The sequence below is a fragment of the Triturus cristatus genome, chromosome 1_1 (genome assembly GCF_964204655.1).
Source record: "Triturus cristatus chromosome 1_1, aTriCri1.1, whole genome shotgun sequence".
Lineage (NCBI taxonomy): Eukaryota > Metazoa > Chordata > Amphibia > Caudata > Salamandridae > Triturus > Triturus cristatus.
This window is the reverse complement of record NC_140579.1, coordinates 520,300,119-520,317,673: the sequence shown is the minus strand read 5'-3', so window position 1 is coordinate 520,317,673 and position 17,555 is coordinate 520,300,119. Positions and strand designations below refer to the sequence as shown.

Here is a 17,555-nt window from a genome sequence, read left to right as displayed (position 1 = left end):
GTCATGTCAACAAAGTGCTCCAGGACTGACCAGAACTAGTTTGGACTAGGCAAAGGCCTCTCTGCCTACAGAGAACAAAGAGAAACTGTGTATAAAAAGGGGACCCAGACCCCAGAACTTTAGATCACTTCTGGGAATCAAGACGAACCTTTGTTGAGGAGAAGAACCAGGAAGCTGAAGGAGACTATCCCTGTGCTGTGTGTTTGGGGGTTGGCCTGCAGTGGTTGCTTCATTACCAAAGAGGAGAAAAGGACTGAGTGTGCTTTCTATCAACTTGAAGTAGAATCTCCAAGGGCTTAAACTAAAGCTTGCCTCCTGCTTGAAGTCTCAGGGATAGAAGACTTCACCAACCAGCTCCCCCCTGAAAATCCTTGCTGGGAATTAAAGTGCCTGCTGTTGTGTTGGGCCTTCTGAGACAAAGGGAGCTGGAAGCGCGACGCAATAATGAGAAGCGTGTCGCCGCCGCAGCCGCATTCTTCGCATCGCCGGGGAAGCGAGCCGCTGCTGCCGCTGGCATTATCACATCGCCGAAGCGCAGCGCATCGCCGGAGAAGCGGGACGCTGCCACAGAGGTCATCGTCGCTTCACCGGAGAAGCGCGTCGTAGGACCTGTCGCGGCTCCAAAGATCATCGAGTCGCCGCACGGCCTTTGGGCGTGCACGCATCACACCAACGTCGTCGCATCGCAACCAAGACGCCATTTTATTGCATCGCACCGGAGAAGAGTATCGCATCGAGGTGCCAGCATGTTGCATCTCACCGGAGAGCAGTAAGAAACTGACGCATCAACTCCCCACACAGTAAGGAAGCGAGCATCAACTACCCTGCGCAGCAGTAAGGAACCAACGCATCCACTCCCCTGCGTGTAAGAAACCAACGCATCGCCTTCCCTGCAACCCTTTTGTTTTCTTTGCGTTACGCATTTAATGTACATTGAGAGTAAAGTGTCGCATTTACAACTTGAGAGAACTGAACTATTTTATAACATTTGAAAGTCTATTTTTGAGTACAGTATTGTGGATTTTTGACGTTTGGTCTTGTGTTAAGTTTATATCAAAATATTTATTTTTATAATACAACCTGTGTGGTGTCCATTTGTAGTGTTGTCACTGTATTACTGTAAGTGTTCACAAATGCTTTACACATTGCCTCTGAGATAAGCCTGCCTGCTCGTGCCAAGCTACCAAGGGGGTAAGCCGGGGTTATTTTAGATGTGTAGCCCCTTACCCTGACCAGACGCAAGGGTCCCTATTTGTCACAGATACCTACCTATGCCAACTAGAGACCCCCAAATCTAACATTGGTGGCAGCGGTGGGATTTGGACTTGCATTTGTGATTCATATACAGTGATTGGTGTACACTACTAGTGAGTGCAAACCATAACGCAACCACATACTTTGAGAGAATTTTTCCTTGGGACTTCTTTTCTATTTATGATTCCTGAGAACTGCCAGTCTTCTTGCTACCATGAGCAAGTCCGCATCCATAGTATCTGTAGACATTGTGTTGGAAGAAGAGAGAATTGATACGTACACTGTGCCTCATCTCAAAGCTTTGTGCAAGAAATTTAAAATCTCTGCGAAATGCCTCACCAAGAAAGAGGAATTCCAAAAGGTGCTGAGGGCCTGGATGGAATCTAGGAATGCCCCTGAACCTTCTGGGGAGCCAGCAGTGGAGGCAGAGGATTTAAATGGGCAGCTTGAGGGGCCAGTGGGCCTGACTGGAGGAAAAACACCTTCAGGGGCAGGCAGCAGTGTTTCTTCCAAAGAATTGTCCCCAGGAGAGCAGGACGACAGAGCAAAGAAGAGGATGCATAAGTTGGAGCTGGCTAGGCTCAAAATGAATGGTCAAAGACATAGAGAGCAAGAAAATAGAGCTTGGGATAGAATTAGAAATGAAGAAGTTAGACTTAAAAGAAAAGAGAATGCATTTTGAGCATGAGAGAATGATGAGGGAGTTGGAGTTGAAAGCCAGGGGCATAGGGATTCCTCCCTCTGGTGGCAGCAAAATTGTATTATTGAGTGCTGAGGAAGTAGTGCACACACCCAGAGATGTGGCGCCTGACTCGGAGGGGGTTGATTTACGCTAGGAGGTTCAAGGATGTGAGGTAGCGCCGGTGGTGTACAGGGTCCCTGAGATAGATTGGGGAACTGGCCCAGGGGTTCATGGTCCTAGTGGTGGGAGGGACACCCCATTGACTACATGAGAGGAGCAGGGAGGGGGGTTCCCCCATGGTGGAAGTCCTGGTGTGTGAGTGTGGAGACCACCCAGAAGAGTGTGGGTTGAGTGACAGAGACAGTCAGATACTGGTGTGGAGTACGTGTGCTAGGCACTGGATGGTGAGGTGAAGGATAGCTTGGTTAACCCTTGTGTGGGGCTATGTTATTCAATTGTGGGAGAGCATATTTTAAGTCCCTGTTTTCCAGAGCTATGCCAACACCTGTTGGAGAGTGAGTTCTCTGACCCCAGGAAACTCACATTGGCTGCGTGCAAGAGGGTCTGAAGAGGCATTTAGGAGTGATCCTAAAAGGAGTGGCTCAGGTATCTTCCGGACCTGTGTGGTGGAAGAGATTCAGAGTAGCCCAGCTAGGTCTGGGAGGGGTGTAGGGGCTCACGTCCTGTGAGTGTGGGGCTGCGTGTCCCACGGTGCCCGAAACTCAGTCTCAGGGCCTGGATGGTTCTTTAAGGGAACACCAGGTGGGGAGCCTAGTCTGTCCTGATGGGCCGCCCGTTAAGGGGGATCCCCTAGTGTCTGGTGAACTGAGAGTTTCTGTAAGCAGGCCTCCATCAGTTCTGGTGTCTGGCAGTGCCACTCCTAAGTGGAGGGTGCAGAAGTCCAGGTTGAGGGGTGAGAGGGGGAAAGAGTCCCTAGTGGAAGAACCAGCGGGTCAGGAGCCAGCCAGAAGGGCTGAGTCTCCTAGCAATGACCATGGTGACACCACTAATGTCCTGGGGGTCTGCACGCACTGTCAGATGGACAGATGTTGGGAGATCTGCGCCAGGCAGACTGTCACACGACACATGGGTTATGTGTCACCCTCAGGGGGGGGGGGGGCATGCGTGCTCCCAGGGAAATCCTGGTCCGCCAGGTGGGTGCTCTGCCGCAGGGTTCCATCCCTGGGTTGGGAGGCCAGGTTCAGGTGTTGTCTGACCTGGAGGGACTACTATAAACAGTGTTCTGACCGGTTTGTCGTCTAGAGGTACCACCCCAGTTGGGAGGGCGCAGTGCTCTGGAAGGGGGTGCAGAGTAAGGGAGTCCTCGCCTCTGACCCCGGTGCAGCCTGAGGGTTTAGAAGCCAGGTTGGTAGACCAGTTGCTGGAGAGAGGTCCTGAACAGGTGGGAGAGTTGTGTTCTGAGGTTGCCTCTCATAGGAGAGTGCGGAACCCCAGGTGGAAGGATCAGTGGCAGTTGGGAACTACACTGAAAGGAATGGTGGAGAATGGCTATTATGTGCCAGGGGTTACTGCCCCCACTATGTGGATTGGCAAGGACCCGAGGTCTCTGGATGGCCTAGGGCCTGGTCCTGGCCGTGGACAACTAAGGAGTACCAGTGGGGTAGCCTAGTTGTTCCTGAGAGTATGGACAGAGGAATTGAAATGGGTTCAGATTGGCGTAGAACTAGAATATGCCCCTGCAGCTGCGGGCCAGGTCCAGGTTCTATCGCCCAAAGAAGGGAAGCCCAATAAGGTAGTGATTGGTCTACCCTGCTGTGAGAAGTTGGCCTGGCATATGCTGTCTCCTAGTTATAGGGGACACCTTGCACCAGTCCAATTCGACTCTTATTGATGATAGATTTAAGACAACCTTTAAAGAAAGCTATCCTAGTGGTAGCTGTGGAGAGCAGCCTTCAGGCTAAGTCTTGAAGGAGTGTTAAGCTTATTGTTTTACCATAGATAACCTCTTGAATGACCAAATGAAAGAGTAGCCCACACAGGTATATTTATAAAATATATGTATTTATTCTAAACAGAATCCCACAAGTCTCTTTATGAGGCTGAGGCAAAGTTACAATTCAAACAAGCATTGATAGATACAATAAATAGCACTGGAATCATAGGGCCCCAGGGGGGGACCAAACCATATATTAAAAAAGTGGTATAAAAACCACGACAATTCTACAGACAATGCCTAGGGCATTCAGGATCGCTGACCCCTTAAGAATCCACCCCAGGATATGAGGAAGGGGACCCACGGGAGGCGTGTGCAGTGGAAATAGCTGCTATCGGGATCTCTATTAAAGCCTATGGAGAATGTCGCAGTTTGATTTAAACTGATTAAAGTCACTTCTAGCAGGAGTACAAAGTTAAAACTTTAGACTTAAGCTTTTGAAAAGCCCACTACCACGAGAGAACCGAGGTACCACTGTTACCTGCCCCAGGGAAGCCGGGTGCATAGGTAGTTTTCGATGTCGGGTCGCGGGCTGATTTTCAATGGGAAAATGTACAAAACTGCTGCTAGCCAAAAGCGTTGATGATGCCGTGAAGATTGAAGTTGTAGATCTTGCAGAGAAGAACCTGAAAGCAGAGGGGACAGAGTCTGGGTCACGGCACAATGACCAGGGAGCTCAAAGGAAAGAGCCCTTCAATGTCGGGTGCTTCAAGTGGAAAAAGGTGTAGCTTGGATCTGCAGCCACGGGCTCTGGGAGGCATCAAGGAAGGCCAGCTTCGGGAGGGCAACTGTCCTATGTTGGATGAGGGTCGCTGCGGTGTTAGTGTCCGGATTGGATCCACTAAGCCTTGGCAACCGCAACCCATGCAAGATGAACAAATCAGCTACTGGTGCAGACCCACGAGGTCTGTGAGAGGTCTCCTTTGGAGAGACTGTAGAGCAGGCTTGGAGCAACCAGGGGAACTCTTAAATGTTGAGATTGTCCTCCGCTCGGGCCCACAAGTTGAGTGACAAGGGACCCTGAAAGGCAGCAAAATGGAGTGCGTAAAAGGGATCCCACGGGCCACCAGAGGGGGCTAGGGGGCTGATCTTTGGAACAATTGCTGCTTGGTGGTTGGCTCAAAAATGGGCCAAAGCACAACGTCCCCACTGGTCAGGGTTGTGTGCTCTGCAAGAGGTGGCCGGTGTCCTGGGGTATTGGGAATCTCGGCACCCACGTGGTCCACAGTGCTCAGGTTTGCTGTGCACACTCACTGGCCTTTGGGATGCTTAGGAAACCCACCTCGAGGTTGCTGGAAGTCGACGAAGTTCGTAAGAGCAGCGAAGTTCCAACCGGGTCACTTGCAGTGTTTCAGGTGCCTGCCAAGCAGGGGGTAAACTCCTTTACCGCAAGGGAGATTTCTTCAGTAAGCTGGGCAGCAGCTCGTCGAAGGTCAAGTCTGTGAAGTCCAAGATTAATCTGAGGCTCTGGGGCCACGTTATTCACCTTTATCCCCAAGATTAGGGGAGTGTCCAGAGTAGTGTCCACCAATGAGAGGTGAGGCGGGAAAAGGTGGCTTCACCCTCTCCCCTTTGTGTGTTTCCCGCCTGGGCGATGGGCAGGATGCCCCTGAACCGGTTCCAGGCGGTGTATGCAGAATGTAGGCGCTGTAGCTGCCTACGTGCAACTCTGAAAGGCAACATATGGTGCACCCACCCTGTTCCAATCCACATATCCTGTCTGGGGAGATGCTAGCACCTCCCTGCCACAGGAGCCCTATTGTCCAGCTGGCGAGGCTGGGATTTTCCCCAGCAACAGCCAGCCAGAGTCGTGTGGGTGGCGGGTAGTAGTCATTTTGTACTAAGTGTGCACTTTTAAATTGGTGTCTGAATTCTGCTGCTTTTCCCATATCGCCCCTCTAGCAGGGGGGAATCGTGCCCTCATGCCCATGGCTGGACTGGGGGTAGGATTCCTACATGTTTGACACCAAACACGATATGGTTCTGTGTAGCCATTCTCAAGTTATCACGCTATCGCGATAGACTTATAATGCGGTTAAGAGTATATGGTATGGCTACACTACAAACAACCCAGCAATGATTTTACGAAGGTTGCAGAGAGGCCCTACTCAGGTAGGGGTCCCCCCTCACACATACCTCAGCACCCTGCCCTGTAGGATTAGCAAGGCCTGCTATAGGGGTGACCTATGAAGGTATATGTGTTGTAATGGGGTGGGATATAGGGTACCTATATCCCTGTAAGGGGTGCTAGCACCACCTTACCCAGACTACAGTAGTGGTCTGGTGGTGTCAGTTTGTATGGCTGTCCCAGGGTGGCACAATAAGTGCTGCAGCCCTGGTAGGCCTACTGAGGGACCCATGCCCTGGGTACCTAGGGTACCATCTACAAGGGACTGTCAGGGTATCCTCGGCATCCAATTGGTTTGTACCTAGGGTACTCACATCAGTTTTAAGGAGAAAGCAGATAGGCTGGGGTCCTGGATAGCAGGATCCCAGCCAGACTAGTCAAAAACCACTCAAATACCAGGCAAAAAGTCGGGGGCAACCATTAGTCAGATTCCACCTTCCTACACCTGTGTTTTGGCTGGAAGGGGGTTGTGTTGGACTTGGCCTTTCTGCAGGGTCATCCCTGAAATTTTTGCCTTCCTCCTGTATTTTGTCTGACCTGTTTTTGTTGGTTTTATGACTCTGGACACTTTACCACTGCTGATCAGTGCTTAAGTGCATATGCTCTCCCTATGGTAAATTGATGTATGGATTAGTGACTCCATGATTGGCTTGATTGGTTTATTTGTCAGACCCTAGTACAATGCACTGCGTGTGCCCAGGGCTTGTAACCAATGCTGCTGGTGGGCTTGCAGCACTGATTGTGCCATCCACCGGAGCAGCTTGTAAAGTGTGTCTCAGGTCTGCCATTGCAGAGCCTGTGTGCAGTCTGGTACTGCCATGTTGATTGGCCAAGTGCACCCACTTGCCAGTCCCTAAACCTTCCCTTTTATACATATTAGTCACCCCTATGGTAGGCCCAAGGGCAGGGTGCAGTGTAGGTAAAAGGTAGGACATGCCCTGATGTATGTCCTGATAGTGAATTACAGTCATTTTCGTTTTTCTCTATTGCAAGGCTACCTATTCCCCATAGGCCAGAATGGGCAGTTTGATTATTACATTTTATAGTCCTAACTGATTCAGGGAACATGGTAAGAACTCGAATTTAGTATGCCTGAACTCAGAATGATAAAATACATATTTTAGTAAAGCTGGTTTTAACATTCTGTGTTTGAAAATACAACTTTAGAAAGTAGGTATTTTCTTGTCTAACTATCCAAACCTGCCTCTGCTAGGCTGTGTATTCCTTGTCTGGAGTTTGAGTGACAGGGGCTGGGGAAATTCCCGGAGACAGGGTGAGTCAGCACAGGGCTGAATAGAGAGATCTCCATGTAGATGGGTGGGAGGAGTTGCACCTGGTACCTGAATAGGGCTGTGCTTTCCCTCCACAATGTTGGCTCCACCTCCTGTGGTGCGTCTGATGTCTCTACCCTGCACTGTGAATGGAAAGAAGGAGTCATGTCGACAAAGTGATCCAGGACTGACCAGAACTGGTTTGGACTAGGCAAAGGCCTCTCTGCCTTCAGAGAACAGAGAGAAACTGTGTATAAAAAGGGGACCCAGACCCCAGAACTTTAGATCATTTCTGGGAATCAAGACGCACCTTTGCTGAGGAGAAGAACCAGGAAGCTGAAGGAAGAGACTACCCCTGTGCTGTGTGTTTGGGGGTTGGCCTGCAGTGGTTGCTTCATTACCAAAGAGAGGAGAAAAGGACTAAGTGTGCTTTCTATCAACTTGAAGAAGAATCTCCAAGGGCTTGAACTAGAGTTTGCCTCCTGCCTGAAGACTCAGGGATACAAGACTTCACCAACCAGCTCCCCCCTGAATTCCCTTGCTGGGAATTAAAGTGCCTGCTGTTGTACAGGGCCTTCTGAGAGATTGCGTGTCACTGGGAGCTGGAAGCGCGACACAACAACAAGAAGCCTGCCGCTGTCATCGCATCGCCGCGGAAGCGAGCCGCCGCTGTCATCATCGCATCACCGAAGTGCGGCGCATCGCCAGAGAAACAGGACGCTGCCACAGAGGTCATCGTCGCAGGGCCTGTCGCGGCTCCAAAGATCATCGAGTCGCTGCACGGCCGTCGGGCGTGCACGCATCACACCAATGTTGTTGCATCGCAACGAAGACGCCATTTTGTCGCATCGGAGAGCAATAAGAAACCGACGCATCAACTCCCCACACAGTAAGGAAGCGAGCATCAACGCCCCTGCGCAGCAGTAAGGAACCAACACATCCAGTCCCCTGCGTGTAAGGAACCGACGCATCACCTTCCCCGCAACCCTTTTGTTTTCTTTGCGTTATGCATTTAAGGTACATTGAGAGTAAAGTGTCGCATTTACAATTCGAGAGAACGGAGCTATTTTATTACATTTGAAAGTCTATTTTTGAGTACAGTATTGTGGATGTTTGTCGTTTGGTCTTGTGATAAGTCTATATAAAAATACTTATTTTTATAATCCAACCTGTGTGGTGTCCATTTCTAGTGTTGTCACTGTATTACTGTATGTGTTCACAAATGCTTTACACACTGCCTCTGAGATAAGCCTGCCTGCTCATGCCAAGCTACCAAGGGGTTGAGCAGGGGTTATTTTAGGAGTGTAGCCCCTTACCCTGACTAGACGCAAGGGTCCCTATTTGTCACAAGTACCTACCTATGCCAACTAGAGACCCCCAAATCTAACACTGCACAACACAAGCCAACCTACATACACTTCCACCAAGCCTCCAGGCACCTCTGCTCAGCCAGGCTCTTTTTGGCACACGTCCCATGCATACAAAAAAATAGACCAGGAGGTCGAGATTTCTTGTACATTGCTCCAAAAGCATGGAACGACCTCCCATTCTACATTAGAGCTTTCTCCCCTCTTTCTGAACTCTGCAAGAAGCTGAAGACTTGGTTCTTCAAGTAAGTTTCCACATGGCTAGCATCACTGGGATGCACCAGGGTACCCTTACGGATGATAGTGGCTAAAAATATAGACGCAGCATAACATAACAAGATGTGAGTAGGCAAAACACAAGGCACAACAGATTTTAACGGTATATGTTTTGGCTGATCACCGTATCCTGATTCGCCGTCTCAGAAATATAGGAGTAACTGGCACTGCATTGCAATGGTTGTGCTCTTTTCTGGAGGGAAGATTTTTTCAGATATTTGAAGGGGAGACAGTTTCTAAACCCTTGCCTTTGCTGTGTGGTGTCCCTCAAGGCTCATCGCTAAGCCCAACTCTTTTTAATGTGTATATGGCCCCGCTGGCGGCTATCGTGGCCCCTTTTGGAATCCACATGGTGACCTAAGCCGACGATACCCAATTGGTCATTGCGTTGAATAAAGCAAAGCAGTTGTCAAATGGCCTTTACTCATGTCTTGAGGAAGTCTCTAAGTGGATGGGGGCGTCCCACCTTAAGCTCAATGGTGAAAAGACTGAGATCATGATTCTGGGCAATCCCTCAAGCTTTACATTGAGCACTATGTGGCCTGCATGCATGGGCCAAGTCCTGGTCCCTAAGACCGAGATAGAGTCTGGGCATCTGGTTAGACCAGAATCTGACATTTACGGTGCAAGCAAGGAAGACGGTGGCCACTTGTTATGGCCTTCTCAGAATGGCTCGCTAAGTGCTTCCTCTTCTTCCTTCTCAGGACAAAAAAAAAATTAGTCCAATCACTGATACTCTCGAAGGATAGATTATGGAAATGCACTATACTTGGGGGCCCCAATAGCAGTAATTACGAAACTTCAAACTGATCAAAACTGCGCAGCCAGACTGTTGTCGGAACTGTCTAATTGCCTCTCGGCAAAACCTGCCCTTCGCTTCCTTCATTGGCTTCCGGTGAAAGAAAGAATTAGCTTTAAGGCCCTCTGTGTTGTGCATAAGTCCCTGCAAGGGAACGGGCCTCCGATAAACTCGACCATGATCCGCCCCTACAAGGCCAACAGGAAACTGCGCTCAGACGAACTTCACCTGGTTGAAGTCCCAAGGATTAAAAGGGCCAGAAGTGGCGGCTGACTCTTTTCTCATAATGCGGCCAAACTCTGGAACACACTGCCACTGTATCTCCGTAGTGAATCTAGCCATCCTGCCTTCCGCAGCTGAAGACATTACTGTTTCCCTAAGTTTCTCTGCTACTGGACACTAGTCTCACCCAGTGCTGGGATTCCCCCGGGTAGCCATGCGCTATATAAATGTATTTTTCATTTCATTCATTTTGGCTGAGTAGAAAAATAGGGTCATGAGTAGGTTTTAAATAGCTTACAACGCTTATAACGCAAGAAAAACTCCAAAAACTCACTAATTGTCAACGTTTTGACCCTCTATCAGATCAATTGAACGGGTCTTCATCACAACAAGACACCGGGAGAAGTAGCACCCTCTACCTCAAGCAACAAGAACGTAGCAAGACAAACAGGTGAATCAGCTCAGATGCTCAAAGATAACAAATGATTTCTAAAGAAATGCAGTACATTAATATTCCCATTCGGCTCTTCGTTCATGTTCGGAATCTTTTTGTCTTTTAATTCACCTGCAGCACTGCTTATGTATATATTGTGTGCATATATTGTTCTAGATCACCTATAGATGTTTACGAATTGAAAATCATGATGCGTGTGGTCTCGTGCTAATCCTTGTTTTATTTATAAGTTACTTATGTTGAGTGCACACATCTTTTTGACTCTCTCTAAACATCTATAGTCATTCGCAAGTCTTTTAGAAGGAACCATAGTTTCTGTTTTTGCCTTATATGTCCAAGCTCCTAGGGATATCGGTTGGTCCAATTTGTGTTTATTTGAATCATGTGTAGTCCGGCCCTAACAGCATGCTGCATGCAACCTGTGCACATTCTACAGCATTTATTGTCCATGATCGAACCGAAAACTTGATAGCTCATTCAAATAAAATCGTAAGAAATTATACTTGATGTAAATGAACCCAGGGTTGTTGACACACTTCTCGATCACTGCATAGCTACCAAGTTTACTAGGTCCATGCGTGATGCCCTGCTCCAGTCGAGGTTTTTTCCTTTGAATTTTGAGCCCTGTAGTCCTGGACAAACAGGACTACATGGCTCAAAATTCAAAGGAAAAAAGGGAATGCGAATGAACAAGACTACCAGCCCCAGAAATTAGTAAAAATACATGAACTGGAGCAGCACATCATGCATGGACCTGGAAAACTTGGTAGGGCTAGATCAGAAAGTAACCTGCACACTTTAAAATTGATTTATGGTTGTTTTAAAAAAAATAAGGCACTCTATACGACGTGTGAGTGATCCATAAGCATGTTTTTTTGATACTGTATAGTATTATAATTACATTTATGTAGCGCTTACTAGCCCCTGACGAGGCATTGAAGCGCTTTATGCCAGGCAGCACGGTGTTCTGATACCCAGAACTATTGGTTAGTCTACTGTGATAGATAGATAAAAAGGTAGATATCCATTATTATTTACACAATCGCTTGCACAGCTCCTCATTGTCCCTTTGATAGGCAGCGTATTATAAATTGTAATAAACAAAACAAATAATACTATATGTAGAAGCAATGTTTAGTACTCACAATGCGATCAAAGTATTTTAAGAGGCGCTATCATAAGCACAGACCTCCTCTCACCCTACCCCCACCTAAGCCCTACCAGCACCACCAAGCCACCAGAGCACAGGAATGCTTTAATTCAATAATAGGATTAATCGCACAGCAAGAACTTTTCCCCCATAAATAGAGCGACACAACCACACATAAATCCAGTTCGCCATGTCCATCCCGATGATTTTACAAACTTGTATCTATCTGCAAGAGTCCAACAAATAACCACCGAAGAGTTATCAAACTCATAAGTGGAAGAAAAGCCCTGTGCAGACATCTCAGCAAAACCGTTCTCTACCCTCCACCGCCCCAAGAAGAAACAGTGGCTCTGCAGCAACCTCGGCGTAGACTCACCCATACTGTGCTTTATTAAAGTTTTTAAACTTCGTGCGTGCCCTCAAACATGCACCGCCTGCGGTTTTTAAGCCACTGCTGGGCAGGCAATTGCAAAAATATTTAAACATGAAGTTGAATTTACCCGTAGTCTTGTGTGACATGCACAAATTTCCTATCCTCTGGGAGCGTGCTGGCAGTAAAACAGAGCAGACCCCAACCTGACAGAGTAATGGTTGTAAAGGAGGCGAAAAGTTCGGCTTTCCAGCAGTGGAATACCCAGGTGCACCCTGGGAAACGGAGCAAGCCAAATGAAACAATCTGAAGCAGCGAAACATGATAACAAAAGTGACCACCTCCCCGACTGGCTACATTTAAACCTCTTCAGGCAATGCTCTCATTCATTTATAACAATTCGCTTTCTCGTAAATGTGTTTTCGTTTAGGTAAGTGTGTAAGTGTAGTTTTACTTCCGTACACTATTTGATTTTAGTTCTTGGATAATACTGCTTTTTTACAACCAGCCCCGCAAGGAAATTCCTATCGCATGTTTACAATTAATCTCTGTTGGACGAAGGACTTTCCAAATGGATTATTAGGCATGTTTATGCACAAACAAAAATATGAGCGCTCAAGTTGGTGATTAAATATTGCCTTCTCCGGGAGCAATTGAAAGATCCTTGCACCCCAACAGATGGTACCCCCTACTTCAAATAATCAGAATGATGGTGCGTCTGGTTTAGTGTTAAATATTTGCCAACCTTCAGGGTCCAACTCCAGGACTGATTTCACATGTTTCTTAACCCGGAATAACATAACTCGAAATCGCAAAATTTGTCCTGAACACAGATGAGAAGAAAGAGCCAGCTGTGCCTTCTGACCCAGACTACATCATGAGACATTCATAAAATGACATACAACAGTGACATCTGATCAGCACTAAAGTCACTGGTACATATATTCACCAGCAAAAATATATCCAGCAGGGCTGAGTTGAAACTATTAGAATTTATGAATTATAAGGACACCTAATGAAATCCAGTGGGAGATAAGGTAGGACTTGTTTGGACAAAGACAAAGCAGAAACAAGACATATTTGCCTGGAGGAAATGAGTATCGATGGAGTATATAGGGCCTGAGTAAGGAAACATCTTCGACTGGGGAGAATTTGCGACATTCTACTGGATTTGGAATGTCCACTGGTTTTGAGATCAATAATAGAGACAATTGATTAAGAAATGAGTAAACACTTTTTCATGTACCACCATGATTTAGCCAATTCCTTATGCCCATGAATCAGATTATATCTGCCTGGGAAGCTGCTTTCAGTTAGTGGTACGGCTTAGAATTCCGCCAGTGCGATATCTACGCTTTGTCTGTTTATGTCCTGCATGTTTATTCCTAGAAATAGGAATTATAACTGGGGCAAGCGGACAGGGCAGAGCAGGAGATGTTCCTGTCTCATCTTACTGAAGCATAGTCTGGTGGGTTACTGGGATCCTCGTGGTGGGATGAGTGTTAATGGGTCCTAGAGCTTTGGTTCTCGTGCTGTGTGATCTGCATAAAGGTGAAGGTGAAGGTGCAGGTGCAGGTGCATATGTAGAGTGCAGGAAGACGCGATGACGGAGAATCATCTACATCAGGGAACAGGCCCTCCTACTAGTTCACTGAAGCAAAGTAGGAACTCTCCACAGCATGTGAAACAAAGACACTTTATTCAGGTTGGTAATAATATACCTCAACTACCACACCTTGCGGCTTCATCCTCCAGCTCCAGATGTCTGTTACAAACCCATCCGTACAAAGCATTCCATTATAAATACATAAAGAACACTGTTGACATTGCATACAAACATTCCATAGCAAAAGATACCACACATCTGCCTCCCTTTAACAATGTGATAAAACCAAATACACAATATTGTGGTAAATTATATTAAAACATAAGGCAAAACACACATCATTAAAATATTTACAAGATTCCACTGTACATACACAGAGAACAGTCCATACAAACATTCCATAACAGAAGGTACCACACTCACCTCGCTATCAGATTGCAGGGCCATGACGGGCCACTGGGCTAGTAATGGGCTGCGAGTTACCTGCTCACTGAAATGTTGGAGAAAATTCTAACGGGTTCCATTGTTATTTTGAACATATGCTATGATATGCTTCTGTAAAACTGGTAAATATTTGAGATGGCAATTAAATACCCAGTATAAAATGTCTTTGCTTTTATTTTGCTGGACTATATATTCCAGAACCCGGATAACTCATATGCTGAACCTGTAGCCTATTGAAACCATTTGGAACTGGTCAGCAAAAAAGTCCACCAGCATACTTTATTGAGTACATGATACTTGTTCCAGGAGGCAACACCCAGTCTTACACGCCTGATTTGTCCACGACCAGTTAGACAAAATTCATTCTATACATTTAGTGCCCTGAAGATGCAGGTTACAAGTCCTCTACAAATAAACAATACAATAACATAATTCTGCAGAATTCACACAATCTATAAATCCACAGGAGTCACTGTGAGCATCTAATCATATTTAGGAAAAAACAAAGACTTACATATTCAGTAACTCTTTTAACTTGAGCTGATGAACCATCTGTGGTACTGTAGTACTGTTTTTTTCTTCCTCTATCTGAACTGCAGCCTGTTTCCACCTTAAATGGTACCAGGTGAATTAGCTGTTGTGCTTTACAAATGGTTCATTAACTCATTCATTCAAGCTGTCGAACGAATAGATAATGCTTTAACAGACATATGATGATTCCCAGGGATAAGAATCTAATCCTGGCCCAGGAGCCTTGGAGCAGTGCTGGAGTGGGTCTTGCTAACACGATGTAAGACTCATGTTGAGGCACTGGACGGTTTCTCAAACAATGCAGAAGTGTCCTCTCTGCAGCTGTCAGTCACATCCACAGGCACGAACAGTGTACTGAGGCTTCTGCTTGAGAGAAAATGACTTTAAATACTTTTTCTAAGTGACACAATAAGACCCAGAACGACGAAGATCTGCCTTCACTACAGACTGGGTCAAGAAGACTTGACTACAATGCTGTTTACCTCTGAGGCGAGACACACACTGCGCTTGACACAGACACTGCTAGGGACACTGTTCTCCATGAAAGGCACTAAATCAGGGAGCACCTACTCCTTACAATGTTTCCTTTGCACCGGTCCAGTTGGTATCGAGACAATTGTTAACTCCAGTCAATCGAGATCCCTCTCAGTTTCTTCTAGTGTGTGAATTGCAAAGTGCATGGGACTCATATTGGTTCTACAGATTCTTGAAAAGAGGTGATTTATCCTCCAAAATGTTTCTCAAAGTCCCAGATCTGAAGTCTTTCTGTCAATTGAATAATTCAAACTACGATGTGGAAAGATAATACCATAAGTGCAGTACACAATAAAGTTTTACTCCATAGGCCACTGAAATTCACAGAATTAGTGTGAATAAAATCATTGCCACGTTGATTATATGTATTCAAAACTGAGTAAACATATTTTATTGTACCACCATGACATATGCAACTACTCCTCCCCATGCCTCAGAATCAATTACACATGATCCTGAAGAAATATCCCCCTGTGCACCAGCTGAGCTTTTTGAGATATATTTTCATGCAAACTCTCCAATCAATATATTGGAAAAACTTGTTATTGTGGTTCTTGAGCCCAAAACCACTCCCCTACCAAGTGGTATCCCTAGCAGTACCAGTAAGCTTCATGTAAAGAAAAGGAGTCTTGACCAACATTTTTCTGATTAAAAAGTAACTTTTAACTGTAGAAAGGCGCAAAGAAGAGATTAGCACTATTGACAACGGGAAACAACCTTTACAACGCAGTTATTACAATGGACTACCTTTACAACGCAGTCATTACAAAGCAACATCCTTTACATCACGCCATTACAACGCAGCCATTACAACGCATGTCATTTCAATGCGTGTTACTACAATGCGTGTCATTACAACGCATTATAAGGTAAGTAATGGGTAATTGTAATTTTTAACCTTACACTATCCAACACTTACCCTACTGTTGCACTCACTGGAGTGGGAATAGTAATTGTTACCCCTACACTATCCAACACTTTCCGTACTGTTGCACTCACTGGAGTGGGAATAGTAATTTTTATTTTTACCCCTACACTATCCAACACCTACCCTACTGTTGTCTTAAAAGTAATATGCGGGGTAATGGTATGCTTTGTAATGGAATGCGATGTAAATGTTGTTTCTAAAAATGCGTTGCGATGGCATGCGTTGTAAAATCATGCGTTGTAATGGATGTTGCAATGTAAAAACTGTGTTGTAAAGGCATGCATTGTAAATGTTTGTGTTGAAACGTCATACATTTATTCTTATGAGGCATACTTGACTGTTCACACAGCTGGAGTGACTCCAACGCTCACAGGTTCACCATTTGTGAGTTCGAATTTAACAAGCTATTTTTTTTAGAGCCTTGGGGCCGAAACAATTTTTAGTGGAGGTGCTGCCATCAATGTTAAATCAATGAAGTCATAGGGATTGTGAAAAATCCTAACATATGAAAAGAACAAGTGTAAAAAATGTATTCAACAGGAGAGTCCTAAAGGTGTAGGAATGTCGCTGGAGGCATATTTTGGCAGGCACTGCAGTAAATGTATCACTAAACCGGTAGTGCATTGATTGGCATTTACAGGCAGCACACCTTCCATTGAAATGGTCACAAAATTTGCACAGACATACAGTTTTACTGATAGAACTATATTGGAAACAAACAATAATAAGTGGAAATCATCAAATATTTATACTTTGGACATCACCAAGTAAAATGTCTTAATTTGTTTGGATGCTATTAATATCTTTGTTTCCATCACATTTTAGGAGTACAAAAAAGTTCTTCATTTCTGCTTTCCAAACTGCTGAAATATTCAGAAATATAGGTACAGTTCATTTACACTTTGTTGATTGTTAGAAAAAATGACATCCAACCGTGTTTCCTTTAACACTGACACTCTTCTATGTACAGGCACACACATTACTATATTCTCTCACTTTGCAGTCAGAGAAAGAAAAGTGAACCTCAGTCCCCATGTTAAAAGATTTTTCGGAAGACATAGTCTGACATTTGGCTGCTGTCTCTGAAGCACAACAAATATGACAAGATAAACACAAATTTCAAAGGCATTTTTATTGTTCATTTACCCCCTTAACTCATTATGATTTTGGGGGTGATACAACACCCCTGCACCTCTACTTCATATGGCAGGGCAGCATCACTCTGACTTATGTGTCTACAGTGGAAGCCTGCCGAGGTCTGGTACAGAATATTGAGGGCAAAATACTGATATACAAAAATAAAGTAGCATAAATATTGCATACCAAATATTGTGAAGTATATCTAGGCGAGTACAGGTTTACCAGGTAAGTGGATGTGGACTTACATTTTCTAACTGATATAGGAATCTCCACTTCATACCCCAGGAGTGACAATGGGTGGTGGAGTGGGTGGTTACATAGTGTACCTGAACAGTTTTACTGATTACATCAAACACTGTTATCTAAAAACTGTATGCAGTAACACCAGAGTGTAATATATACAATACAAATATTTGAACTGCAACAGTTTACGTCTGTCACTCTG

The 17,555-nt window shown here is 45.6% G+C and overlaps 1 long non-coding RNA gene across 1 annotated transcript in view; it reads left to right on the top strand.

Annotated features, from left to right (window-relative positions):
* Window positions 1-17,555, top strand: part of LOC146870529 (uncharacterized) — a 174,616-nt gene that overhangs the window by 34,154 nt on the left and 122,907 nt on the right. The window contains exon 2 of the long non-coding RNA XR_014978316.1: window positions 10,317-10,404. This is a non-coding gene — a long non-coding RNA (uncharacterized LOC146870529). The remainder of the gene's footprint in view (window positions 1-10,316; window positions 10,405-17,555) is intronic.